The 25,496-nt window shown below is 47.1% G+C and overlaps 1 protein-coding gene and 1 pseudogene across 3 annotated transcripts in view; one reads left to right on the plus strand and one right to left on the minus strand.

Moving 5' to 3' along the window:
- LOC144766093 (uncharacterized) overlaps positions 1-24,221 on the plus strand; it is a 37,780-nt pseudogene extending 13,559 nt beyond the window's left edge.
- The window catches only part of TDRD5 (tudor domain containing 5), a 1,858,625-nt gene that overhangs the window by 1,826,548 nt on the left and 6,581 nt on the right, over positions 1-25,496 (minus strand). The gene's annotated exons all lie outside the window — the stretch shown is intronic.

Consider the following 25,496-nt stretch of genomic DNA (forward strand, 5'->3'; position numbering starts at 1 on the left):
CACTGGAGCCCCTGGCCATGGGGAAACCCAGGGGGGGGGAAGGATGGGGGCACCCTCTCGGACACAGAACATCCACACCAGGGTGACCAGCAGGCGCAGGAGGCGCCCCGTGACCCTGGGCTGCAGCAGCAACTGGATAAAATTCTGGCGGCAATTGCGGACTCCCGAGCTGCGCTGCAGCAGGATATTGCTCAAGTTGCAACGGGCCTGGGCTCCTCAGAGCGGACCATTCAAAACTGGCCGATAGAGTAAAACAAGTGGAGGGGGTGATCGCGAAAGTTGAACCGGCACACAAAGAATTGCAGGCCACGGTGACGCATGCCCTAGACAGGATAACGGCACTGGAGAGACACGCTGAGGATGCAGAAGGGAGAAACCGGCGGAACAACATCCGACTGGTGGGGCTGCCTGAGAAAGCGGAAGGGACGGACATGATCCACTACTTGGAGGATTGGCTGAAGTCGGTGGTGGCGCCGGAGGGGCTGTCTTAATTCTACACGTTGGAACGAGCTCACCGGGTCCCCGGACGGCCGCCGCAACAAGGACGGCCCCTCGACCGGTGGTGGCACGCCTGCTGCACTTTCGCGACAGAGATCTACTTCTCCAGAGAGCATGCGAGAATGGCCCCTTCCATGTGGGTAACAGCAAGGTCAATTTGTTTCCGGACTACACTTTTGAGACTCAGCGGCGCCGATCATCCGCAGTTAAAAAGGAACTGAGGGTGGAAGGCATTCAGTACTCCTTGCTCTTTCCTGATAAGTTGCGAATCGTGCTGGATGGCAGAACTTGCTTCCACAAAACTCCAGAAGAAGCGTGGGAATGGTTGGAAGCCTATAGTGCTGGGAAGGGCAGAGAGACTCGAGGGTCTTTGGAGAGACCGGGGGGCCACCCGTGGCGTAAATCACAAAGGCTCTGACCCCAGAATCGGGACCTGCAGAGACCATCGCTTTCGCTGACTGAAGTGGAACGGCAGGAGGCATTGGCAGCGGTATCGGCCTTATCGGAGGACAGGGGGCTTCATTCCCAAAGACAGTCCGGTTCTGAGGAGGGCAATGATGGCTCGGACGCGGAGGCCTCAGAGGGGGACAGCATAAAGTTACCGTTGGTCACCCCATCAACAGCAGACGGGATGATGGATGAGTGAGGGCTGCAGCCTCGGATGGGAGATGCACGCACTAGAAGCTGATGCTGAGGACATTACCGCAGTAAGAGAGACTTGTCCAATGAATGGGATGTGGGGGGGGGGTTCCCCCTTTCTCCCGCTTACAACTGCAACTTGTTGAGAGGATGGGCAAGGGCCTCTTGGCCGGACGGTGGATTGGCGGGGGGGGGGGGGGTAGATTGCATTTCTTCGGGTTTCAGGGGAGGAGTGTGCTCATTAGCTGAGTAGTACCGGCTGGCACCGAGCACCCCTCATTGCCCTTAAGGCATGCCGGTAGTGGCTGCTGCCGGGTTTAGTTGTGTGATGATGGTAGCATTGGTTTGGATGGGGGCTAGCAATTTTGTTCTAGGTCCTGTTCTTGGGAGGGAGGGTTTGTGGGGTAGTTTGGGAGTTAGTGGGGTTCATGGGGTGACCAGTGTGTGTATAGTAAGGCAAATAGTGACTCGTACTTTGCTGGGCACCGATGGGGGCATTACCTGATTTACGGTGTATTACATGGAATGTGAGGGGCTTCATACAATGACAAGATGCCATAAGGTCCATGCATATTTAATTAGGAGGGGGATACACATAGCACCACTACAGGAAACGCACCTTACTAAAGCGGAAGGGCAGGCCCTCTGCGGCACTGGCGGGGTCAGGTGTTTAGTACTACCTACTCCGCATTTGCACGAGGAGCGCTGATATGGATAAGAGCGGGGGTACCTTTTCAAATGCTGACACAGATTGTTGATCAAGAGGGTAGGTTTGTAGCAGTGACGGGACGATTGCAGGGCAGGCATATAGCAATCTGTAGCGTGTATGCACCAAACATAGACCAGGCACGTTTCCTTGAGAATTTATCCGGCAAGCTGGCTCATTATCTCACAGGTTCAGTGTTGGTAGGTGGGGACTTTAATTCTATAGTCAATGTCTCCTTAGATAGGTCACAACCGCCCTTAGGGGATTCCCCGGGCTTAAATTAGCTGAAATTAGGCGGGAGTGGCAAGCAAGGTGGGACCTGATAGACATCTGGCGACTACAGCACCCTCGCAACCAGGACTACTCGTATTATTCTGGGATGCATGACTTACATGTCAGGTTGGATGCGATGCTGTGCTCTGCACGGTTAGCTCCTTCGATAGTACACTCTGGCCCGGACCATTTCGGATCACAATCCCCTGATGATTAGGGTCCGCTGGGCAGTGACGGAATCCGTTATCCCCACTTAGCGCTTGTGCCCAGAAACTTTAGCCGACCCGGTCTTTCAGAGGGAAGTGCAGGACGGGATAGTACATTATTTCAATGAAAATGCGGGTACGGCGTCCACTAGAGCACTGGAGTGGGACGACTTTAAGGTGGCAGTTAGGGGGATTTGCATTAGCAAGCATGTTGGAGTAAGGAAAGTATTGGTGCAGGATGTGGAAAAAGCTGAGAGCCATTTACGGGCAGTGGAGCTGGCAAGGCCGGGGTGTCCTGAGAAACAGGCTGAATTAGCAAGGAAGCTGTGGCGGTGGAGGTGGAGAGATTACGCTGTTTTGATTATAAGACCTACCTTACGAAAGTGCACTTGGAAGGCGATAAGGCGGGGTCTTTGTTGGCTTGGTTGGCCAACCCGATGCAGCAGGGTTCCTCCATATTAGCCCTTGAGACTGGTGATGGCAGAGAGGTGTTTACACAACAGGAGATTCTAGAGCGGTTCTCACAATACTATGAGGCATTATATAGGAGTGCTTGGCGCGCGGATGGCTCCGATATGTATTCCTTCTTGGAGGGATTGCCCCTTCCGCAATTGGAAGAGGAGCAAGCTAAATGTCTGGGCGGTGATGTAACATTGGGAGAAATTAGGGTGGCCATCAAGCATATGGCCCGGGGTAAGACGCCGGGTGTAGACGGGCTGCCGGTGGAATTCTACAGGCAATACATGGACCTCCTGGTTCCGCGGCTGTTAGAAGTATATCGGGAGGCTTCCTAGTTCAATGCGTGAGGCACTGATTGTACCGATGTTGAAACCAGGGAGGGAAGGGACGGATCCTGCATCGTATCGCCCACTTTCGATGCTGACCACTGATTACAAAATCCTGAGCAGGATTCTGGCGATGCGTTTGTTGCAGCATATGACGACTCTGGTACATGCGGATCAGGCAGGGTTTATCCCGACGAGGAACACGGCGACTAATGTGCGGAGGCTGTTACAGTTAATGGATGCGGCTCAGTCAGGGGAGGCACGCCCCATGGTATTATCGGTAGACATAGAGAAGGCATTTGATAGCTTGGAATGGGCCTATTTATATAAGACTCTAGGAAGCTTTGGAGTAGGGGAGGATTTTGTGACCTGGACTGGGGTGTTATACAATTCTGCGGTGGCTAGAGATAAGGTTGGGCCATTGATTTCACCTCAATATAATGTAGCCCGGGGAACGAGACAGGGATGCTCGCTTTCCCCATTGTTGTTTGCCTTGGCTATAGAACCGTTAGCAGCCAGGTCAAGGCTGGGAGAGTACTATGGAGGCCTGCGTTGCGGTGGCGACCAGCACTACATCTCTTTGTATGCGGACGATCTGTTGATGTTCCTGGAGGACGCGGATGCTGCGTTGGATGGGGTGGCGAGCTTGTTGTTGTTTGGTAGTTTGTCTGTGAAGAACCGTAATAACCCACTCACTGGGTCTCGGCGACGGGGGAACCGCCCTAGTCTTCCATACCTTGCATACTTAGCAAAAAGGAGACACAGGAGCCTTCGTCTGCAGGAGGAACCCAGATGTATTCAATAGCCCGGGCTATGGAACAGAGTCCCAAGCTAGTCAGAGACAAAACCCAGGAGGGTGCTACTTTACTCTGTAGCTTACAAGCCTTTTATACATTTCTCATACCATTCTTTTGGCTGTCAGTCCATTGTCCAATTAGGGCAGTGTTTGTAGTTGATAGCTTGATCAATGCGATGCTTGTAGTTGGTGACCTGGTCAAGGCTTGGTACACAGAGCATTGTCCACTCTATGCTTGTAGGTGGTGACCTGGTCAAGGCTTGGTACACAGAGCATTGTCCACTCTGCTTTGATCAGGGATCTTTCTTTCAGGTCAATTGTCTGATCAAAGCCTGGTCTTTCAAGGCATTTGTTTATTTACCCTGATTAGAGTCCAGCAGTCAGATCATTGTCTAGATAACCTGATCACTGTGTAAAGGATGTTTATCTGGCTGGGAGCAGGAGATGGAAAATGAATCATTCACTTAGGGTGTGAGTGTCTTGTGGCTTTCAGTTGACCTGCAAAGAACAGGGGGGGTTGGGTGTGCAACAGTTCCTGGGCAGAAATGCAGGCTGCAAGATGGTTTTTGTCGTGTCAGTTTAGAATTTCCTCAGGCATCAGCAGAAAATTACCAGGTGGGTTGTGTGGAAGTGTTTGACACGAGATGGCAATGAAAAAGCAATCGTGTCCTGGTAAAAATGATGTCGGTCAAATGAACACATTTCCTCATCTGGATTGGGTGTGAATTGGTCTAAAACCTGCTTGTTCCCGATGCGAGCTGGGGTAGACAGAGTCAAGGATCTAGAGTGGTGCGGTGGGAGCCATCCTGCTTGCAATATCTGGGGGTTCATATTTATCATGGGGTCGGCGACTTATTAGAAGGCAATATAGGGAGATGTCAGAGCCCAGAAGAGCAGTATGGCCTTTTGGGCGGGTTTGCCGCTTTCCGTTATGGGTCGAATAGCGTTATTAAAGATGGTAGCCCTGCCCAGATTATTATATTATTTTCGGACGCTCCCAATTTGGATCCCAAGTTCAATTTTTAAAACACTGAAGTCCTTGGTAGTTGTTTTTTTGTGGGGCTCAGGCAGAAGGAGAGTAGCACAGACAACGCTGATGCGCCCAAAGACAGAGGGCGGGTTGGCGGTTCCTGATTTTTAGTTATATTACTTGGCAGCTCAGCTGCAGGTATTGACACCGGTAATAGCCAAGGAATTCAGGGGACCTGATGTAATGCGAGGCAGGGACATACCGCGGCATGTATTATCATTTATAGTTATGCAGCAAAAGCTGGACCTTAGAGATCTTTCGTTGGAGGAAAGGACGTTGCAGTTGTGTTGGAACCGCTTGCAGCGGAGAGCGGGGGTGTTGCACCCCTATGCGTCCGAGATCCCGCTTGGGATGGTTACAGCGTTACCACATGGGAGGATTGGTCACCGTTATTGGACTGGGAGCAGGCGGGGATCCAGGTAGTTGGAGACCTGTATGAGAACGGGGTATTGGTACCCTATCAGGTGTTATGTGAGAGGTATGATCTGTCCGGCGGAGGGTTTTTACTCCACGCAGCGCCTGTGGCTGCGCTTCAGAAATAATGGAAAAGTGGCTTGGCTGAACCTGTGACGACGATAGCGTGCCAGTATGTGGTGATGGCTTCGGGGACGTTCAGGGCGGTGACTTGTCTTTATTCTAGGATGCTGAATGAAGGGCTGCCTCCGCTAGATGCATTGAGAATCAAGTGGGAAGCCCATACCGGAGGCTGCGTGGGGGCAAATAGTTAGAAGGGCATGGAAAAGCACGAGAAACGCTAGATTTCAGCTAGTGCACTTCTATATATTGCATAGGGCGTACTTAACACCGGGCAAGATCAAGAAATACTTTCAGGTAGAAGACGCAGCGTGCCCCCGGTCTGCGAGGGTGGAGGTAGAGCTGGAGCATATGTTGTGGGGTTGCCCGAGGCTAGCAGCATACTGGGCTGAAGTAGGGGAGGTTTTGGAGGGGGTCACGGATAGGCCAATTGATTTTGATATAGCCACCTGCTTATTGCATTGGTTTCCACATACATTTAAGACTAAGGTGACGAGCAGATTCATTGACTTGGGCTTAATATTAGCTAAAAGAGAAATTACAAGGCACTGGAAATGTAAGGAGGGTCCTAGTGGCAGAAGATGGCAGGCGGAATTACAGAAATGGGCACATAGCGAGAGCACTGTCAGGTATCAACAGGCGCGAAGGTTGAATAACGAAAAGGCATTGGAAGGGGCACATGCATGGGAAGCGATTGTACAGTCCTTGGTAGATCGATGTACGGCGGATGAGCAGGCGGAGGGGGCTGGACAGGAGGAAGTACCCTCACAAGTTTGATTCTGATTGGTTCTCGGTATGGCGACATTAGGCAAGGGGGCTAGAGATTCGCATGTTACTGCACACACTGGTGGGGGTGGGGAGGGATGGGAAGTTAACTTTGTAACCAAAATGTGTAATGTCGGGTTTATATGGAGAGGGGTAAAGGTGTGAACTGGAATCGGCCAGGCCTACTGAGATTTACAAGATGTAATTGAGAGGGCTGATGAGGGGATGGGGCCGAGTTTGGACTAAGATAGCAGGATGTCGGTGGTGGCTAATGATACTCTGTACCCTTCCTGAATAAAATTAATAAAATGTGTTAAAAAAAAAAAGACTATGTGCATGCTAATGTTCCCCGAGACTATCATCCATACCATTTACTTGAAGTTCCATTGATGGCTTGGGAGCATAATATGTGGTTTAATGGTGCCCTTTGTCACCCTGTTCAGGGCTCGAAAATTTCACTCGACCGCTCGCATAGTCGAGCTAAATTTAACAAGGTCGAGCTGCTTTTAGGTCCTACTCGCCCTTTCTGCCGAGTAGGAAAACAAACCAACTTTTGTCCTCTGTCTGTGAAAACGGAGCAAATGTGACAAGATAACACGATTTAAAGGCATTTTTATTGCTCACAAAGTTAATGAACAATAATGATGCCTTTAAATCTTGTTATCTTGTTATCTTGTCACATTTGCTCCGCTTTCAGCGACGGAGGTCAAGTAGGTTACAGTTAGGTCGAGGACTTTAAGGTACTAGTCCTGCAGGACTAGTACAATTTTTTGGATTTTTCGAGCCCTGCTGTTACTGCAGTCCGTTTAGGCCCCTTATGTTGATGGAGCCACATGGCCCGTTTTGGCTGGATACACACCACACCCTAATTATCGTGGTGTACCTCACGCAGAGCTGCGTCAATTACATGAAACATTAGTCCATATACACAGGTGTTTGATACAATAGATGTCTCGCAATTTCCAAGCGGCTCAGGCTGGGGCCCCTCCACAGCAACCGGCCCATGGAGGTATGGTAATAAGCCCCATCATGATTAATTCAGCGATGGGGAAACACCCTCAGAGTAGGGATGATTTACCGTTCTGGTTAGCTGACAAATTTGAGCAACTCAAGGCTGTTTTTCCCAATACTTCCCCCTGTGGATAAACACAGGATCCTTACAATGAGTTTGACAAAAGGCCTTATTCCGAACGTAGCAGATTGCACTACGTGGGGGACGGTGTTTGCAGCAGTGAATGCACTTTGCTTCGGCACCCCCTCCATAATCGTCCTGCCGGCAGTTATAAAGAAAGTTCAAGATGAACATGGGGCTGGTTCATCTTGATTGGTGAATCAGTTTCCTATAGTCTCCGACTTGATTCTTGCAAACATAAAAGGTAAGGCTATAGCGTTGCAGGTGCGTAATAAGTTAGAAGTAGCACCAGCAGATCAACAGCGCGAATTACCAAGAATAATTGCACAAGTCTATAAAATTTTGGGTCTAAATAATTTAGGGGTTAGATCTTTTATTCAAACTCGCGTGCTTGTTCACCGACACCTGAAGCTTGAGCGTAAATATGATTTACAAGACCGCTCTAAACACCGTGAGAGGTTCCAGGTGCCTGATCCTCACTCTCCTTATTCCTTTAAGGACTCGTCGGATCAACAGTGCGGTGGAGGGGAGCGACAGTATCATAGACAAGGCAAGACCGTGCAGCAGCGACGGGATCTGCCCCGCCAGTTTGATGTTAAAGCCAAACTGCAAGGACAACCTCAATTTAGAGCCCCGTTTCCGAAGAAAACAGTTGCAGCTGTAACAGCAAAATATGCCTCAGACGGTGAGAACCCGGCTCCTCGATTGAAGATGGGCTGTGACCCTCCTCGACAGTGCGGAGGAAGTTACCATAGTACGGGAGGTACTCTGTCCTTGTCTGGTGGTGAGAGCAACAGACACTTTCATTACAGTAGAAACAGCTGATACACGAGTTGCGCCCCTAGACAGAGTATATGAAATAGTCCTTCAAATTGAGGGTGACATAGAACGTACAATTTGGGGTATCTTTTTGGACACTCTTACCTCTTCATAGGACATACTACTGGTGGAGGCAGATTGGCTACCTCTGTTCATTTTGGCTTCTTCGCAGGGGAGGACGTGATACTTCCGAGTTTTTCGCGTTACGTGCCAGAGGAGGCTAAACATGATCATGCATCGTAATGGGCATTGGCCCAGGCGAAGGCTGTGTATCGTAATCAGGTGGGCTGGGACAAAGATTCCCCAGCACATGAGATCCCTTTACGACCAATGCCACAACCACAGGCGCAATATCCGATCAGATGTGAAGCAAAATAGTCAGCAAATTACATTTTAACCCAACTGGAATATTAGGGTGTAATTGAACTTTTTGTTTCATCCATGAATAATCCTCTTTTTCCGATATCGAAACCTGATGGTTCATAATGCATAGTATTGTATTACAGAAATTCGAACTGTCAGGTTTGTAACTTTGCAGTACAGGACACTCACAGCTCAGCGCTTGTAAAACAATATAGTAAAAAAAAAAAAAGTATAAAACCACTCTGGATAGTTCCTGTTAGAAATTCGAGGCTCGGGCGCACTGGAAGACCTTGACATGCGTTCTTCTCCTCAGGTTCCCCTTATGTCCTTACACACGATCCCTACGGCAGAACTACCACGGCAGCCTGAGAATTGTAGACGCTCCCTTGTGCACGTAAAGAGGCGCGTCGGAACGTAGCCATTGCTTGGCTTACTGTTCCGGTACCACGCCCTCTTCCTACTTCTGGTTACGAGAGGCTCTCTTCCTCGGCAGTCGCTGTTTCATTCCTGGCGTCTCTGTTTCTGGACGTTAATTCCTTTTGGTAGTGCTCTGCCATTCTTCAGAGTATTTCCCCGCATCTTTGAAAAGATCCTCCAGTCCGGTGAGCGTCACTCTGTGCCGGTCGGTCTCTGGTGCCCCGCCCTGCAATCTCCATACCATTTGGAGGGCGTTTTTTCCCTATCAGAGAATCGAGCCCCGTATCTCCTTTCCAAGAGCGTGAAGTGTTTCCTGAACGTCCTTTTTTCCTGTACAGAGCCCCTGCTCTCAGACAAACTGTTTGGGCTTATTCATTCCTTTTTTCCTGCTGCGAGAGAGCGCTCCGCTCGGAATAGTTTCCCGGGCCGGGTATCTCTCCTCTTGAGAGTGTAGCTGCTCCGCTCTTTATCCCCCGTGAGAGCCGGTCAGTGCACCTCAAGTCCTTCCCCATTTATTATAGTTTGTGGTGTGTATGGTGAGAGTTCTGCTCTTTCCAGCCTGGTATCATATTCCTCAGGCCATATTCTGTGGTTGGTTGTATAGGCGGCTGGTTTGCAGCCGGGCTGGTTGACAAAAAAGAAACCTTAGAAGTGCTGGCACCAAGATTCACAAAAGTCTAAGTGATCCTCCACTGAGGTCGATCGTCTCGGGGTGTGGGTCTATTCATGAGGCCTTAGGGCAATATCTTGACACTTTCCTACAACATATTGTACAATCATGTCCATCATATGTTCAGGATACCACCCATTTGCTGAACATTTTGCAAAATCTACACATACCTGCTGATGATGAAATATGGCTATGCACAGTGGATGTTGTGTCTTTGTACACATCAATCCCCCATCTAGAGGGGTTAGAAGCTGTAGAATGGGCTTTGCTCAGACATGAAGTTACTCAAGCTGACAGAGTATTTCTTCTTGAAATTCTCCATTTTTGTCTCTTTCATTGCTACTTTAAATGGAAAGATCGTTTTTTCATGCAGTCGAATGGTACATCCATGGGCTTTTCAGGAGCCCCAAGCTATGCGAACATTTTTATGTTTAAGGTTGAGACCGAGCATATTCTCTCCAAGCCTGAATGGAGTACAAACTTGACTGTTTACCGTCGATATATTGACGATATTTTGTTGGTGTAGCATGGGTCACACAGCAATCTTGAACAGCTGATACTTGGCCTCAACCAGATTAACTCGAGAATTCAGTTTACACATCAGATTGAACCCAAGAGTATCAATTTTCTTGATGTAAAAATTACTTTGTCATCTTCTACTGTTGAAACGTCCATTTTTCAGAAACCCACTGATGCAACAATGCGCTACTATATCAGAGTTTCCACCCTTGGTCGCTTAAACGACACTTACCTTTTTCTCAGTTCCTGAGAATTAAACGCATCTCGTCTGACGCCGAGGTGGGCATGCAGACGATCCACAAAGCCAGAGATAAATTTCTCAACAGAGGTTATCCTCCTACAGTTGTCGATCAAGCAGTCGCTAGGATGTCGATGCTGCAAAGCTCGGATCTCCTTAAGAAATCTGTCAAAAACATAAACCCTAACAGACAAGTTTTTGTCTCCACCTATTCTACTCACTCGCAGTTGGTTAAAGCTAGCATTCTTGACAGATGGGCTTTATTGCAGAAAGAACCTGATTTCCGTGGGGTGTTTACGGATCCACCCATCTTTGCATATAAAAGATCTTGTAATCTTAAAGAACTATTGAATAAATCACCCCAAAAATCCACTGCTTTGGCCAAAGGGCTATCCAAATGTGGAAATTGTTCTCACTGCAATAATGCCATCACTGGCAATTCTTTGGCACATCCTCGTTCTGGTAAAAAGATCAATCTACGACATAACACCAATTGTAATAGTCAACATGTCATATTTCATCAAATGCCCATGTGATCTTTATTACGTGGGCAAAACGGAGAGAAATCTCCGCACACAGATGACTGAACATAAAAGTCGTATCAGAACGAATAACGCCAACTCATCCATTGCTGTACATTGGAATACCAACAGACATACCATAGCACAGTTTCGGTTTGGGGTCTTAGAGCAGCAAAAACCATCGCCAGATAAGGACATTACTAAATTTTTATTGCAACGTGAGGCATACTGGATTTGGTTCCTGAAAACCTTGTCACCATTTGGGCTTAATGATAAATTTGATCTGTCATGTTTTTTATAATGCCAACTGTTGTATGAGGTTCAATCTATCCAGCATTGACATGATTTTTATACTCTGTATGCCTTGTTTTCTATGCTATTGTCATAAGAATCTGTTTGTTCTTTGCATGATGATGTTCTTTTGGCTCGATCAACATTGTTATGAATCCTGTTTGTACTATGCGTTCTGTTACATTGTACTACAATTGTTTTGCGAATGTTGTCTATTTGACTGATATTAGTTCTCAACCAGAGCATTTATTTATTTTCACTACTCGGTCTTTTTCTGTGGCTGTTTCACATTTTTTCATTCACTCTGTGACACTCTTGGGTTGGAGGCTTTTGGCTTCGCTTTATTTTCACTGTTCAAGATGGCCGCCACGGTTTTCGTCGTGGATAGTCCTCTGTTTATTTCTATGTACGTTTATCCATGGGTCCCATGTCGCACTGCCAACTGCGGTTGCTGGCGTTTGAGCACTTACTGTGTCATCGATTCTTGGAATCCTGTCTTCTGACTCCTCTCACGGTAAGCGGTTTGTCGAGTAATGTGACATCTGAGCTGGTCCCCGCTATTTGATTCCGTCATTGATTTTAGTATGGTTTCCATAGGAGCCCATTATTTAACCGCCTGCTCCGAATCTGCCCATAGCTGAACGGTCCAATGGTTATGTAGCCGCCAGCACCTCCAGTTGCTGGTGAGTGTACAGTTTGATATTTTCATATTTATACTTTCTCTATAGGCTTTGCCCTACCATTATAGTCTTTGATAACTCGTTTGTTTCACTTCCCAGAGTGTTTCCGGACTCACAACTCCGGGACTTCTGTTTATCAGTAAGTCTTAGGTTTTCACGCTACCACCTTTCTGGGTAATATTTAATCTTTTTGGATGATTGAGCCTTTCCTTCTTTTGCAGATTTTGGTTACTGTAGTCTTTTGAGACCCAACTGAATATCCGTTTCGATTCCCTTGTGTTTTGCACCTGGTAGGTCGGTTTAGGCTGCTAGCTTTGTCTTTTCAACCTGGGTCCACCCTATTGGTGGTCTTGCGCATCATTCTCTGACTTCTTTCACTGATGAGTCATTTCCTTTCCCCACCCAGTTTGGGTAGGCACACAAGGTTTACAGTTTCTTTCTTGTTCCTTTTTCTGCCTGGATTTGAACTACACCAGATAATATGGCCTCGCCTCTGTTCGTATTGAGTCCCAGTGTACATTCGTGTATATTTGAATTTTGTTTATTCTTTTCCAATGTTGTTAGATTCCCCTGATGAAGGGCTATCCTGTATCGCCCGAAATGCATTGGGATTTTTAAATTTATTGGATGCTGATGTGAAGCTCCTTTACTCCTATGTTCAATTTCACTGCATCACGAAGAAAGTGAATAAACTTCCTTTGGATAAAGCCACCATCGTGTGAAATTTTGGAATCTGCTTTTGAACTGCTTTTTGTTGCATTTGATGATATTTTGAAAACAAAAAAAGCACATCTTACTGAACTATTTGGTGGTGGTCCCATTCTCTTAGGACCACCCCAAGCACAGTTATTGGCAAAAAAACATTCCCAACCAAAGGCCCTGCAAAGCATTATGGGATGAGCAGTGAATATTATATAGTATCCAATATCAAAATAATTCTACAAAGAGCTGCAGTTCACTGGTGGTTACTAGATGTCCCTCACAAGTCAATAGCAAATGCTTGATGAAAGGGTTTCAATGGTTTTGCATTTGACTCGTGAGGGACATCTAGTAACGACTAGTGGAACTGTAGCTTGATGTAAGAATAATTTCAATGCTTTGCATTTGACTCGTGAGGGACATCTAGTAACGACTAGGTGAACTGCAGCTCTTTGTAGAATTATTTTGATATTAGATACTATAATATTCACTGCCCACTGCTAATCTCGTCCCATAATCCTTTGCAGGGCCTTTGGTTGGGATTGTTTTTTTGCCAATAACTGTGCTTGGGGTGGTCCTAAGAGGATGGGGCCACCACTGAAGTTCATCAAAATGTGCTTTTTGTTTATGCCCTTTCTGTTCAAGGCATCTGCTTGGTCCTCCCCCTAGGTTAGGGGGACCCCAAAATCATCAGCTCTCTCATTGCCTAATGTTTTTTTTGTAAAAGTTCACTCTTGTGAATTGGTTATATACTTTTAAGCATGTAAAATTGCTTTTTCAAAGCATCTGAGGAGGTTGATTTAGCTGCTACGCTATTTGATTAAGCACTGTTTTGGTACTGTACTACGTGAAATTTGCGAAGTGTGAATTAGTACAAACTTTGCATGCTCCGTTAGCGTAGCGTAGTATTATGCCCAGGGTTAGTTATGATAACCTTGGCGGCTTAGCAATCACTGTACAGACTGGGGATACGATGTATGTCTAGAGATGTCGAAAAACAACCTGTTTCCCATGTATAGACCTTCATCCAAGCTAAGTCAGCAAAAACAGCTAAGAAGTGTCGTGTGCAAAAGCAGCAAAGGGGGAAAAATGGCGTTTAAACTTCGAATAAGCCATGCTAACTTAACATACAAGCAAAAGAGGCCCACAAACCATACGACAAAACCAGATACGTTCTTCAGAGCCATGAAAATAAAATGCATATACCACTTGGGGGCTCCTCCACACTTCAAGCAGATGAAGAGGATGATGAAGTTAAAGAAAAGTTCTCTGTCCATGTAATAACCACTAGTACCTTAACGAAACAATGGGGGCTGATCAGCATTAAAAGTAGACTGGAGCGTAGTAGCAGGAATGTCCACGGTAAGCTCCAGTTGTGGCGAGGCATAATCATGAGGAGTAGCAGTTGAAGTTGATGACCGAACTGGCAACACATCAGTTGTGGTCTCCACTTCACGTTCTTGTCGCAATGGAACTCCAGGAAGTGGAACATCCCACCGTGGGACTGTTTTAGGCTTACTATTCGGTATCCGCCAAATGGTACAGCTTGACATGCTCAATGGAAATGTATTGATTCTCCTTGCGTCCAGGCAGTGGAGGCAAAATTACTGTACGAGTACCCTTTGATCCAAGTACCGGAACTGGAGCGCAGTAGGATAGACCAAATTCTTTTTTGTTTTCTATCTTCTCCCGGACCAGATCACCAACTCTAGGAAGCCAACCTGTAACAGGAATCCGTAATGCAGCTTCATCTGGCGAGTGCAACTGAGACTTTGCAAAAGTATTTTGAGTATTTTGTAGATCCTGTAACATAGCAGAATGGTTATCTACGTCAAAGGTTGCGTCAGCTGCCGCAACGTCTAGACTATCAAGGTCTGGCATAAACATTGTGATGCAAAAGAGCATTTCATAAGGGGTCCGCCCACCCAGAGATCTTGGGAGATTATTTAATGCACGTTGAACCCCATATAGATGATTCAGCCAACCCCGGCTAGTACTTAAGACTCTTGCTGTCAAAAATTGCTTTAAGTCACGGTTCATTCGCTCCACTTTGGAATTGCCCTCTGGCCGGTATGGAGACGAAAACTGCAGTAGCACCCCTATGGACTTCATCCCATCCTTGTACGTCCTAGAGGCGTACACTGGACCTTGGTCAGAATAGAAGGTGCCACACGCATATGTCCAGACAAAGACACGCAAATCTCTTATGACATTTCGAGCGTTGCAGCCAAACCCACAGGAGTCTAGTGCATGAATCCACTGCACCCAAAATATGTTTATAAGCAGTGTCTTGAGGACAAAGGACCGCAGCGATCTAGATAAATACACCAAAATGGTTGATTTGAAATGTAAAGCTGCGTGTGTGGTGGCCGTGCCATTGGGGATGGTTTAAGAGAGAACGGAATTACCAGTTTGTCTGTACAAACCACCCCACCAGAAACACTGCTGCAAGAAAGACACTGTTGCAGAAACTCCAGCATGTGCAGATGCCATGCCTTCATGCGCGGCAATGATCAATGGAAGCCTACGGTCCTCGTTGGGAATCAGCCAACCCCCAACTGCCGGAATTCTAGCAAATGGAACTTGCTCAGGTGATATACGATAAGAGTACTTAGCGGTAAAACCCTGTGGGATCATAGTCCTATCCTTTGTCGCAGCTATATCTGCAAGAATTTAATTATCAATTTTAGTCACGGACCTTGTAACTGCTGCAACAGAACAAGCGGCACCTGCAGATTTGACTGCTTCATCAGCCAAGGAATTACCAACAACATGTGCTACCACAAGATGATGGCCAAGAGTATGTATAACGTGTGAGCGGCAAGCCCGCTTTTGGAGCCGCCAATTGAACCCAAAGCGTTTTATGCTTAATTTCGCTACCTTTAGAATCACGATAATCGTTTTGAGACCAAAAGTGGAGATTGTCAATGAAGGATTGTACACAATAGAAAGAATCTCACACTATTAAGTGTAATTACATCTGGGTCAGCGAATTCAAAATCCAAGATCAACGCGCGTAAGTCAGCCAACTGAGCCGTAAAGTCTCCAAGTGTGTGGATGACGGAAGACTGAAACTCACCGTCAACCGTAGAGCATACACCCACACACGACGATATTCAATACTCGCCTACCTCCAGAGACATTCGGTAGGCATTGCCCTGTTACAGGAAACACACCTGACACAAGTAGAACTAGACAGACTGCGCAGGCATTGGAGAGGGCAGGTATACGGTACTGTGTACTCCGCACCCGCGCGTTAGTTTGGGTGAGGGCGGGCAACCTGTTCGTCTGTGAGGCACTGGTAATAGATGATGAGGGCAGATGAGGGCAGATACACCAGCGTACACCAACCTCTGCTGTGTCTAACGCTCAGACACTCACGGACTGGCTCACTCACTGGGCGTTCCCAGCTGTATGGCATGTTCTAAACCCCACTGAACATATTTACTCCTATTACTCAGCGGTACATGACCTACATGTATGCCTTGACAGGCTAGTGAGTTCTCAATTGCTGCTCCAGCTAGTTGTGAAAAGAGAATACCTCGGTCGGACACATTCCGATCATAACTGCCTGTGGATGCAGCTTAGCTGGGAGGCGGACCACCCCCCAAATAGAGGCGGACACCCCTCCAATACCCATATGGCGTCTCCAAACAACTGCACTGGAAGATCCAGAATTACGTTTGTCATTGGAGACGGCCATCCTCACATATTTCGAACTCAACGAGGGTACAGCGAGCAGTGCACACATAGAATGGGACGCCTTTAAAATAGCGATCAGGGGCCACTGTTTGGGGCTACACGTGGAACATACGTAGGCAACTGTCTGCCTCATTTGCGAAGTTAGAAACCCACCTGCTAGGGTGCGAACGTGAGGGGGAAAAGCGGGGCAAGGATTCGAGCTGCCTGGAACGGCTACGCCCAAAACACGCAGATCTACTGGAGCGATTAAAATGCCATAATTACTCCGCGCACACAGCTCACACATGCCTCGGCCGATAGAGCAGGCTGAATGCTTGCCTGGCTGCTACGGCAAGAGAGTAACCACACTCGGACAGGGGCCATACGCACAGCGAGATACACAGGGCCATGACGGAACACTATGCCCAGTTGTACCAATCTAGACGGCGCTGTCCGAGCCATGAGCTGGAGGGGTTCCTGGGCCCCGTACAACTACCCACAGCCTCAGAGAACACCAAGAGATACTTAATGGTCCGCTCACATTAGAAGAGATAGGAGATGCAATTGGGTCTATGGTGTCTGGGAAAACGCTGGGGTTGCATGGCTTACCAGCCGAGTATTACAAGGCATACGTCGAGACCCTCGTGCAAAGCCTCCACACACTATATACTACGACTCTGGTAGAGCGAGAACTGTCCCCCTCGATGCGAGAGGCATACCTAGTGTCCCTATTAAAACCGGATAGGAATACCACAGCCCTGGGTTCATACAGACCCTTAGCCTTACTCAATACAGACTATAATATACTCGCTGAAGTGTTAGCAGACAGACTGGCACAAGTGGTCCCCGAACTGATCCACACCAATCAGAACAGCTTTGTGCCCACACGGTGCACCTCCCTGAACGTGAGGCAGTTTTTCATGGTGGCAACAGATGCCATACAGGAATGGCCCAGGGCAGGGTGTCTCATTAGACCTGGAAGAAGCATTCGATTGTTTAGAACGATCTACCAATCTGCAGCACTATTACGATACGATCCGGGCCTGGGGTTTCTCCAAATAGTCAACTTGCTGTACACAAATCCTACAGTCCGTGTGCGACTAGGACCGTACATATCTGATGCTATACCGGTGCGCAGGGGCACCAGACAAGGGTGCCCTTTATCCCCCCTCCTATTCGCACTTGAGATAGAGCCCCTAGCGGAGGCAATGCGAATGACAATAGGAGAGGATATACCCCTGGGAGATGCAATACACCAGGTATCACTCTATTCCGAGTGAAGGACATAGAGAGAATACCTGATCAATTGGCACACTTCTTGCAGGAATTCGCCGCTATCCCTGGACTGAGAGTGAATGTTGACAAGTCCTGCATATATGCCTTCCATGAAGGAGGTCGAGACCCAGGATACAATCTGAATGGTAAAAGAGTGCTGTGGAGAAAGAGCACCTTCCGCTACGTGGGGATCCAGATATACCGCCAACCGAGAGACTTGTTTGACGGGAACCTGGGGAGGGCTTTAACAGCAATCCAGTCGCAAATGTGATTCTGGAGCACACTTCCGTTGGCGGTCACTGGCAGGGTGGCACTAGCCAAGATGGTGATCCTTCCCCGACTCCTGTACTACGTCGCCAATTAGCCTTTATATATCCCAGCAACCTTTTTTGTTACGCTCACTAAACTACTCAGGGACTTTCTATGGGGAAGCACAAGACACAGAATGGCACTAGTGAAACTATACTTGCCTACCGACCAGGAAGGCCTTGCTGCACCATTTTTTGAGCACTACTATTTGGCTGCCCAACTGCAGTGGATAGCCCGCTGGCTTGCGGATAGAAACCGAGAGAACACGGCAACCACACTACCACCATACTCGCTGGAAAAAATAGCCAGGCAATTTCAACCCGCCACTAAGGACACCGCCAACGCCGCTACTGCTAGCGGTGGCATACAAATGCTACTGCAGATGTCTATGTATCACCAGAAACATTATCCCCTACGCACCAGCAATACCACTAGTGGGATCTCCCAGCGGGCCCGCAGTACTTGCGTCCCATTCACTCACGGAATAGCGAGACGTAGATTTACAGACATTAGGAGACCTGTACCGTGATGGGACACTCATACCGTATATGTCTTTAGTGGAGGACGGAGGGCTCCCACCGGGACAATTCCTAACACATCGCTCACTGATAGCTACACTAACAGCCAGATGGGGGGGGGGGGACATGACTACCAAGCTGAGCCCACACCTCACCATACAGTACTTACATATCATGCGGCGTGGACGGTACCTTATACGCTGGTTCGCGGCATCTCTCCGGACCCATGCGGCACTCAGCTTAGACCCACTTCGCCGTAAATGGGACGTAGACTTGGGGCGAAAACTAGCAGATAAAGTATGGACACGGATACTAAACAGCCTTGTACGCAACCTAGAAATATGAGATTCAGGCAAATACAGCTTTACATTGTTCACAGGGCATACCTCACGCCGGCAACGATCAATCGTTACTTTCACCGCACAGATGCGGCATGTCCAAGATGTGCTGAACCAGGGCTGAACTGATACACATGCTATGGAGCTGCCCTAGAATACATCCATATTGGCACACAATTGGCAGACTGCTACATACATGCACAGTTCGCCACCTACCCTTTGAGTGGACAGTATACCTACTGCATCACTTCAGGAGGACCCCTGCCACTAAGGTAATATCCAGGTTTCTGGACCTGGGGATAGTGGTAGCTAAGCGACTTTTAACGAAGGACCCACCGCATACATATGCGTGGCGTCACTCGCTGCTAGCATGGGCCAAAGCGGGGGGAACTGCCCTTCATCACGAAGAAAAACACTGAGGCTACGTAAAGAACTCATAGCAACCAAATGGGATGTCTTCCTCCACGCACTGCAGCAAGCTGAGCGAGGAGGTTCCGAGGGGCGACCTGATCAGGAGGATTGCGAGCCAGTAGTGGGAGCCACACACACCCCCAGAGGGGAGGCTGTGATATTCCATGAACACATATGAGTCAACTAAATGCCTGCACAGAAGTGGACACCACAGACAGGAGGGGACAAATGTTAGGCAGATTAGAAATTGCTAGATAGACGCGTGCATGGGGGGATAAGTACATATGGACCGGTCAATGTTGTTGTTTTCTTTCTTTGTTACATCATCTGTTCGGAAACCAAAGGTGAATGTACTGGAAGGACTTTTGCAGAACATCATAACTGTCGCAACAATACTTCATTGTATTTAGCGGTAATTCCACATAATGTGTTACATTGGTCGAAGACCAGGGGCTATCCTTGGTCTCTTACAGAAGGAATTGTACGTTATCAACTGTACGCCTAACACAAACGTATGCATGTCATACTGACGATTGATGGTTACACATGTAACATAACCCAACCTATTTTTACTGTAAAACAGCTTTCCAAGCACCGGTTGCCTTGCAAAAGAATGAAAAAAATCAATAAAAACAGATTTAAAACAAAAACAAGCATTTGCAATGCAATAGGTCTCGCATTTACGCAAGTTTGAGCTATTGGCATTATAAATGACAATGCCATTTTTTATATATGTTTTGGTTTTTAAAACATAAATAAAAGGCATTGTCATTTACAATGCCAATAGCTTAAACCCGTATAAATGCAAGACCTATTGCATTGCAAATGCTTGTTTGTAAATAGGCGGGGTGGGGAGGGTTGCAAAATGCCAGCAGGGACCTGACAGGTTCAATGACTGTGCCACGCACCAGGTCGTCTTCCAGAGTCATTGGTCTGGTAGGATACAGTTTGCTGCGCTGACTCTGCCCCGGCCCTGCTTGTGCTTATGAAGCATCGGCCTGTCCCTGGGAAGGCCCCTGATGAACGCAGGCCTCTCGGTTTCACACCGTGGGCCTGCAGAGCTCTGGCTGGACGGGCTCTCGGTTTCACACTGTGGGCCTGCAGAGCCCCGGCTGGACGGGCGGGCGGGCCTCGGGGGAGGACTGAGCCTTGGATTGGCTCCGAATCCCAGAGAAGACAGTGTGTGTGGAATGAGGGGGAATGGATCCGCTCTTGAAACGTGAGATGGAGGAGGGGTTAGTAACAAGTGGAGAAGAGGAGAAATAGAGAGAAAAATGTGAAAGATGGCACCAAAAGTAATGTGACATAAGTGACAAGTGGTGGTAGAGGGCAGAATTTGCGGGCTGTGAGGGTGTAGATAGATGGAAGAGGGCTAAAGAAAAAGGAGAAACAAACAACCAAACTCACCGCCGCAGCCCGGCTTCAACAGGAAGCCAGGCAACCTTTGTTGGGACGGGGGGCGGGGCCAGACAAATACAGGAAGCAGATGGGAGCCGCGCTGCTGTGCCCGCCGGAACATTTGCATCTCAGCTAGCGGGGCTCCCGTGCTCGTGGAGAGCCCCGCGGCACCCGCCTGTTATGTTAACAAGAATGACCCGCTGGCTGCTGAGGACACGCGACAAGAACCTGGTGAGTGGGGTGTGAGGGGATGTGTGCGCGCGTGTGTCTGTGTGTGCGCACGTGTGTGTATGCGTGTGTATGTATGCGTGTGTGTGTGTTAAGAGAGCCTGATGACCGGGGGGAGGGGGGGGGTGTACGCGAGTGTCTGTCTGTATGTGAAATGGCAGCGGAGTAATGTCGAAAACGAATAGGCTAAGCTTTCTAAATCTTAAAAAGTAATTGCCACAGTAAACGAAAAGAGAAAAAAAAGACACGCACTCAGAAACGGAAAGCGCTCAAGCTCTCATACGAAAGGCAGAGCGCCAGCAGACACGTACTTGGAAACCAAAACCACTTAAGAGGTCTCCAGCAAGCTGCCAGCAGCCAGATACGAAAGCGCGCTCACGAGGACAAATCTGAGACAGCAGAGGCGCGTGGCCGAACGCTGTCTCAGATTCCACCGAAACTGAAAACAATAGTTGTCGAGCTAGACACGCATGCGCAACTCTAGCTCGACCAAAAAAATGGGGATGCATGCTTGGGTGAGACACACTTGGAGAAGGACCTTTCCAGGGAGCATAGCAATACGCACCTTTGATGTAGAATGACGATCTATGTCCTAAGGTATGGGGTCTGCTGACAAAGCACAGAGATCTTCTATTATATAATAATACCTATTCTATCCACGAGGAGGGAGCCTAGGCACTATAGTCCTTACTCCACGGTCTTTGTATAATGACGTCTCTCTTTGTTATGTATGGCCTTGCTGCAATGCGAACTATATTTGTGTTATGCATATTTACTCTTGTTGTGGCATGTATACTGCATCTTAGAGCACTTTAGTTAAAATAAACATTTTGAACTATTTCCATGACTGTAAGATCTTACTGTGGACAAGTACGAGTGTTTGCAAAAGGGTGTGTTTTGTTACCTTGATTCATGAGAGATCCGGAAGTGTTGTGTTATGGGGTGTCTAATCATTAGTTTCTCCATATGTGAGGAGGGGAGCGAATGAGACACTTTAGCTAGTCAGTCCTGGGCTTGTGGGCACTAAGGTGGTAGGAAGGCATAGCCCCTATGCACCGAGGGCCCATATTCCTGCGCATAGTTCTGTGTATATGCTGAATCCCTGCAACAAATTAACACTACCTCATAGTTGTAGTCTGCCCATTCTCAAGGTGGATCGAAGCAGGATCTTGTGTCCACTGTGATGTCAAGTCTGCTGCTACTTTTCTGATCCACAAGGTAATATCCCAGTGGGGCATTCCAGGGGGGACCAGATCCAACAATGGCACCCACTTTGTCAATAATATCTTCTCCTATTTTACCACCATGTTGGGAAAAATGCACAAACTGTCTTTAGCTTATCATCCCCAAAGCAAAAGTATTGTGGAGCGCCTTAATGGCCTCCTCCAGAATAAAATAAGTAAACTATGTGTGACATTGCAAAAGAAATGGTTGCACTGTCTCCCACTAGCACTTTTTGCCTTAATAAACACCCCAGGATCAGATCACCATTTGACTCCTCATCAAATTGTGACAGGCAGAACAATGAGCACATTTGTGCCATTAACAAAGCATAAGTTGGAGACAAGAGTTCACCTGAAGTTGTACAAACTAAAATGAATGTATATATGTCCAAGTTAACAAAGATTGCACAGTTCTTCTCCAACCAAGTCACTCGTATAGCTGACAAGCGCGACCATGCACCTCCTGTAGATGACCAACAGACACCATTGCCATTTGGAACATTAGTTTACACCCGAAACTTTGGGCGGAAGTGGAAGGATAGCAGATAGAATGGACCCTTCCCTGTGACTGAAAGCACAATTATAGGGGTGAAAGTTTAAGGCCACAAACCATGGATTAATCTGACAGATATCCGCTTAGCCCCGACCATGCAATCCATCCCTTCCGACATCGAGCAGGAAAAAGAGGGGGGAGAACAGGAGAAGCAACCGGAGTAAAACCCCCCTCCATCATTTCAACAATAGACAATGCTTCTTTTCAGTTGTATATTTTCTGTTTGTTTTTCTTTCTCGGTGCACTAATACTTCTATTCTTAGCCCTAGTGCATTTGTATTCCTTTCATCCTACATCAACTCTTACAAGCATGTGCAGAACTGTCGATAATAATACTGACCATCACCCTTTCCATACTGCTTTATTTGAGAATATGTGGTGCCAGTACATGTATAGTATAGGCATATCAAACACAAGCTGTTATGTATGCTCCCTCACCCCCATGCTGCTGCAGTGGACAGATTTCATCTCCCTAAAGAGGTATCCCTAAATATTACATGCTGTCTACTGCACCTCCTTTTATGCAGAATAAAAGCACAGCTACAACCAACACATGTTGGCCCTGTAACTGCACGAGTTCACACAACTAGTTTGGACACCACTCCTGAGGTACTACAAGTTCTGACAGAAAAAAAAGAGATAATGGAAGAGATATCAAGAATGTAAAAGACCGGGCAAAAGAGGGCACACACAGGGTGGGAAAAAGGGGTATTGCACTGAGGTATTTTGGAAGGTCTTAACCATCGTCCAAATTTAGTAATTATTTAGCTAACCCTCTACCCCTTGACTGTGCGAGCAGACCAGGTCTTAGACTGAACGGGATCAGTATTTTCCCATGACAAATGGCACACTGGAGCCAAGTTCACACGTAGAGCAATATCATTATGGGATGTTACCAAGACAAACGGTCACTTAAGATTTGATAAGATAATAAGCCAGTGTCAAGAAATATCGGATGCAATTATACAGATAGACATGGACAGGAATTACCACGCAACCAAGAAAAGCAATGAAGTTAATACAGTTTTCTCTTTGTTTCAGAGGAAATGGAACAGTAAAGGTGGGGAACAACCTCAACTGCAATATTACCACCTACAACGTAGACATGCAGGGCGGTACCTCCAGCCTGACTGATCACTATTGGATGTGTGGGGCCAGGCAGTAGATGCAGCCACCCCCTGAACTGGAATGGCTTCTGCTCCCTTGTGACTATGCACACCCCCTCACTGGTGATACCAGGTGTGGACATTTCCCAGTTACATGACCACATCATAGGCCATCCAACAACCTTGCTTCATCAACATCGGACAAAAAACTGCGGAATAGCATGGTATGCCAGTTTGGAAAGAAGTCTCACAGGAATATAGACTATTCAACGATGCCCAGCTCTTTTTTGGGAGCATCCTACCATTTGTTCAGGCAAAAGCAACTGCTCGTTGGCTGCAAGCGACACGCTGGGAGTTAATGAAGATAATCAATGCAATTAAAGATAGATTCAATACTATCAAGGAAGAACTCCGAGCCCTTAGACTGATGGTATGCAGCCCAGATATGTACTGGACTTAGTGACGGCCATGGACGGAGGGGTATGTAAGAAGATTGGGTTGGCCTGCTGTACTTATGTGCCGGCCAAAGATGAGGACAATGCAACATCGACTGGGGCCGTTCGGACATTGCATGACCCACACAAGAAAATGGTTGATTAAGGGGATGCCCCCGATGGGTGGTTTGAATGGGTGCCGTCCTGAATGTCGGGGTTGTTTAAGACCTTGTTGCCTTTTATAGCAATATTGCTCTAGATGTGTCTTGTTTTTCAGGTAACAATAGCATGTTGTAAAAGGATGACAGCTAAAATGTGAGGAGCCTTTTTGGTTAGGAAAAGCGCTAATAATGCTGAGGGATGGAGTAGCGAGCATAAGGTGATCCCCTAGTAGATGGGAAGGTGGGAAAAATATTGAAGAATCAACTAGAGGAGGCACCAATGTACATAAATAATAGGAATACATTTTAAAGACATATACACACACACAAATATAAAATCCCAAACCCCAATACAAACATTTCAGGTGAGGGACAGTTTTAAACCTATGTAAGTAGTGAACCAGCCATGGCTAATAAATGGATGTGCTGAAAAAGGTAACTGTGGGTTCCGCAGAAATACACAGGTCACAGTACACATTAGTTTTAGGAATCACACATACACTTTGCATGGACATTGTAGCTGCGCTGAAACGCAGAAATTGATATTTCTTTGCAGAGTCAAACTTGACAGGACATCAATAATTAGTATAGACGCCACAGAAAAGGTCACCACATTTCTATCTGTTTAACAAACACAAGAGATTAACAGTAGAAATAGTTTTTTGCACTGTCATGAAGCCCCGAGGAGAGGCTGTAAACAAAGGAGGATTCTGCCTTGGCCCAAGCCTGTTGAGAGTATGTTCGAGTCAGATAGGCTGGGATTGGCCCAGGGACGTCAAACAAGAGATAATCACTCGCTAATCAGAAAAACAAAAATGTGTTTCTACGACTATCTCACTCGTATTAAAAAAACTAAATGAAAAACCCACCAGAAGGGGCTTCTGCTAAACATAGGCATGTACAGCGTTTAGATACTATCTTATCTGCCCAGCTTGCTATTCGCGTCATAGAAGAATTTGTAACCCGTTTTTTGTGTGGATTCTCCAGTATATATACTCCTGTGTGTAATCCAGAACTTTGAACTTCAGAACCTGGTGTCTGTTTGAGACTGGCTAATTTTCCCAATTGATTGATTTATTAAAACTATATTATTGTGTAAAATTATTCTGTCTTACTTTATTAATAGATTTTCCTCCAACAAGGGCAAACCCTGAAAACTACGGTCTTGTTGCCCTCTTAGATACTGAGGCAAAAGCATAAGCCAAAATTCTTTTACATTACATCGAATGCTGGGCTACTGAGAAACCAATACTATCAGACGGGCTTACTTCACAACTGCA

Source organism: Lissotriton helveticus, chromosome 1_1 (assembly GCF_964261635.1).
Source record: "Lissotriton helveticus chromosome 1_1, aLisHel1.1, whole genome shotgun sequence".
NCBI lineage: Eukaryota > Metazoa > Chordata > Amphibia > Caudata > Salamandridae > Lissotriton > Lissotriton helveticus.